Raw genomic sequence first — 4,808 nt, forward strand, 5'->3', positions numbered from 1 at the left:
GCCTCTTGCGGCCGCTGTCGCCTCCCGGTCCTGTCCCGCCCCGTCCCGCCCAACTAGTGACCACCCTCCCCCATCACCTGCCCAGAGCTCAGGCACCGCCCCGCAGTGTCCCCACGTCGCTCTCTCCTCCTGCCGCTCAAGGGGACTTCAGGTCTGGCACCCCCGCACCCACTTCTTCTAGGTTGGACTTGTGAGAAGACAAAAGAGGAGGAAGGGACCTCGCAACGGATGAAGCGAGCTGATGGAGTGATGGAGTGAGAGTATGGACCGGCTGTGGGATCCGAGGACCAGAGGACTGGCAGTCGGCAGGTGACAGAAATTCCTCCTGCGCGCGATTAAAAACTAATTTTCAAGTGGCACACAGGCAGCAGAGGCAAGGGGATTACTACGAGTTCAAGACTGGCTCCGAAAACATAGTAAGTTTCAGCTAGCATGGGTCAGTGGGTCAAGTGCTTGCCTCGCAAGCATGAGGAAATTCCGTTTCCTATCTAAAAGCCAGCGCGGAGGGTGGGGTGGGCTTAGAAGATGTGCTTAATGTAGGTTCGGTTCCCAGCACCCACATCAGGCGACGCACAATTGCTTGTAACTCCACCCCCTCCCTCCATGAACATACGCACACACAAAATTTAAAAAAGATTTATTGGGCTGGCGAGATGGTTCAGCGGGTAAGAACACTGCTCCTCCGAAGGTCCTGAGTTTAAATCCCAACAACCGTAATGAGATCTGATGCCCTCTTCTGGTGTGTCTGACGACAGCAACAGTGTACTTATTTATAATAAATAAAGTTTTAGAAAAAAAAAAGAATTATTGCTTCCCCCAACGAAAATAAAAAAAACAGCACCCCTACTTTCAATTAGGCTGTGTGGTTCTTTCCGGTCTCCCGGGAGCCCTGAACTCTATGGCACACAGTAGGCTCACAACCAGATTTAAGAGATCCTTGTATAAACGGGGAAACTGAGTACCAGGAAGACAAGGTGGGCCTCTGGTCCCCAGGAGGTAAAGTGACAGACCAGGAGCCACATCCAGGAAGTGACTGGGTCTGGACCGAGTGGCCCTGGGTTGCTTCCATGGCGCCCAGTGCGAAGTTACTCATACTTTGATAGGAAACTCCATCGTGGGCTTGTTGACACATGCTGACAGACAATACTATGCATGATTCAGTGCTTCACCAAAGACGGAGTGGTCACACATGATGGAGGATGGGAAGGAAGGGGGCACTCCTGGCTCTGAGCTCCAGTCCTAAGGAACTAGAGTAGGGTCTCTTAGGGACATTCCAAGATGTTTCCAGATGCTCTTCTGGGTATGGGGACAGGATCTCAGGAGTCAGATGGCCTTGGGTTCGAATTCTGCTCCACGGTTTACTAATTCCAAGACAGGTATGGCTATGACTATGTGTCCTCAGCTACTACTATGGCAAGGGCTAGAAATGAGATGCTTCAAGTGATGGGCAGGCTGGGGACATCTACATTTATTCATAGAGCCAGAGAGAAGCACACGAGCGTGTGCGTGTGCATACGTGCACACACACACACACACACACACACACACACGGTTCCCTCTAAGAGAGCTGTTTATGGTTCTCCTATCTTGTGTGGCTCTGTCCATCTCTCCCTTCCTCCCCTAACATCCCACATCAGAACAAGGTCTCACACTCCTATAATGAAGGGATGTGGAGACAGACCCTTTCTCTCCCCCAGTTTTTTCTTTTTAAAAATATTTACCTTTATCTTATGTGCCCTGGTGTTTTACCTGTATGTATGTGTATATATGTCTCTGTGAGAGTGTAATATCTTGGAGTTACAGATAGTTGTAAGCTGCCTTGGGGGTGCAGGGATTTGAACCCAGGTCCTCTGAAAGAGCAGCAAGTGCCCTTAACTACTGAACCATCTCTCCAGTGCCCCTCCCCTCTTTAAAACTATAACCAAGCCCAGCCCCTAGAGCCAAGCCTCCAGGCAGCCCAAGTGTAGAAGACTGAAGGTGTTCTTTATCGGCAGCTCTAGTCCTGCATTAAAGCCCTGGAATGTTCACTGTGGGTTAGCGTCTTTGAGCGATGGGCATCATCACAGAAACCCTGCCCTGACTGATGAACCTCCAGAGAAGTGGGGTTTGGGGGTGGGGTACAAGATGAATCTTCTACAAAAGGGAGACAACTGGAGAAGGTCTGTGGAGGAAACAATACTTTCTTTCTCAGAACATTCCAGGTGGGAAGGCAGTGACCTCTCTCTACAAGATGGGGACAGGCTGACACCCTCTTAGGAGCACAGAGGAACAAGCTGGGACAGGAAGGACAACCTGGCTGTGTCCTGGGTGCACAAAGCCTATAAGCAGAAAGTCACCCAAGAGGGGACCCTGAGGGGAATGCTGAGGTCAGAGGTCACCGTGAGGCCTTATCCTGACAGGGGGAAGAGCTCAGGCTTCATTTTAACGATGGGGTTCCCCCCCCCTCACTTAAAGCCGGGAGGGTGAGAAGGAAGGTCACACTCTGGTCTAGCCCTTGTTCCAGTGGATCACTGGGAGCTGGTGCAAGGGATAGAGAGCCAGCTGGAAAGTGGTGTGTGTGTGTGTGTGTGTGTGTGTGTGTGTGTGTGTGTGTGTGTGTGTGTGTGAAAGGAGTGGTTGGGGCTTATCTGGAAGAAGGCAGGCAGGGGATTGATGCTATTCTAAGACAGGCTGTGGTAGCCTGGTTACTGATGCTACAATTCACCCTGCTTTCGAAACTTCTGGGCCTAGAACCCCAAGGCCTTGTGCACACTAGGTAACTAGGCAGGTGCTCACCACTGAGCCACACCATCAGAATCTTGACCCTTCTTCTGGCTAAGGGAGTACACACCCAGAGTCTGTGCTAGAGAGGTGGAAAAATAAGCCTGCGACTCATGTGCCCGTCGAACAGAAATACTTGTAGGTGATAGAATAGGTGGATCTCTGTGAGTTTGGGGCCAGCCTGGTCTACATTGTGAGCTCCAGCCAAGCAGTACTGGCGTGGCACTTGATGACTGTATTCTGTATTGAGAACTACAGAACCTGAGGCAGAAGGAGAGACCCAGACTGCCTTGGTCTGTAGAGTGAATTTTAGGCAAGCCTGGGCTACATAATAAGACCCAGTCTCAAAACAAAAGACTCCAAACAAACAAAAAGGAGGAGGAAGAAGAGGAAGAGGAGAATAGGAAGTGGGGGAGGGGAGAGATTTCCCTTTTCAGTGGAAAGCCCCCAAATGCATCAGGTTCCTTCCAAGTCTTGTTAGCACAGGATGCCTCAGGGAAGCACCACCCATGGGCACTGGGGTGTTCTGTTTTGAGACACAGTGTCACTGTTTGGTGCTGGTGATGGAGCCCAGGACTTTGTGAACACTAAGAGAACACTCTCCCCGCTGAGCCCCAGCCCCAGCCCGGCCCTGGGGTTTTATCTCAGTTAGGATTGCCCAGTCTCTTCTCTCAAAGCCATGATCTGCTGTTTATGGCTTTGAAGACGGTTGCTGGGGAACAGGCACATGTTGTACAGGATTAAAGTGTAGTCTCAGTGGGGAGACAGCACAGATCGAGACACCTAAGTGTACAGTGATTAAGCTAGAGATTGGGGGGGCCAACTTTCCAGGCTGATGGCTTTTTTTTTTTCAGACTTGCCTTTTAATCCAAATACAATTACATAACTATAGTAATTAAAAGTATTTCTTTATTCTTGAGAATGTCATATATATATATAATGAAATATAAGCAAAATTACGTGCCATTTTCCCTTATAACTCCTGTCTGTATCTCCTTCAATATATTCCCCCTCCAACTTCATGTCTTTTTATTATTATTCACTTTACATCCCTATTGCTGTCCCCCCCCCCCGACCACTTTCCCACAGTCCCTATCTTCATCCCCTTTCTTTTCTCCTCTGAGACTGATGGTTTTTGAAATGAATTCTTTACCTGTCAGCAAGGAGGAGGCAGAGGCAGCAGAGGCACAGAAACTCAAGCTTTTGTTTTTGTTTTTTTGTTTTTAAATGATTTTAGGCTGGAGGCATGGCTTAGAGGCTCAGGGCATTTGCTGCTCTTGCAGAGGGCCTGGGTTCTATTCCCAGCACCCACACAGTGGTTTATAACCACCCATAACTCCAGTTCTAGGGGATCTGATGCCCTCTTCTGACTTCTGAGCACCAGGCATGGACATGGTGCACATATGAACAGGCAGGCAAAACACTCTCACAGGACGTAAACTGAGCAACTTTAATAAGCAATGTTTTAAAGATTACTTACTATTATTATTATTATTAGTAGTAGTAGTATGTCTATGTGAGTTTGTATGTTCAAGTATGTGAGTGTGTTATTATTGGAAGTAGTGTTTGTGTGCATGTGTGTATACATGCGTGTATTATTATTAGAAGTGTATGCTTATGTGTATATGTATGTATGTGTTCTTATTAGTATGTGTGTGAGTGTGCATGTATATGTGTACATGTTATTAGTGGTGTGTGTTTGTATGCATGTGAATGTGTGCATTATTATTATTAACGTGTGTTATTAGTGGTAGTATGTATGTATGTGCATTTGTTAGTATGTGCATGTATGAGTGTGAGTGCGCGTGTGTGACTGTACATGTCACAGCTCACGGTGGAGGGCAGAAGGTAACTTAGTGGAGTTGGCTGTCTCCTACCTTTGCGTGGGTTCTAGGCATTGGATTCAGGTCACCAGGCCTGCAGGGCCATCTCTCTGGCCCAGGTGAGGGGTGAGGACCTGGAGGGTGGTGCCCTAACGAACCACGTGACCTCTCCGGGCCTCTGCCCTCTGTGTGGCTCGCAGGCGGACTGTGTAGTGTCTTTGACTC

The sequence above is a fragment of the Mus pahari genome, chromosome 6 (genome assembly GCF_900095145.1).
Source record: "Mus pahari chromosome 6, PAHARI_EIJ_v1.1, whole genome shotgun sequence".
Classification (NCBI taxonomy): domain Eukaryota; kingdom Metazoa; phylum Chordata; class Mammalia; order Rodentia; family Muridae; genus Mus; species Mus pahari.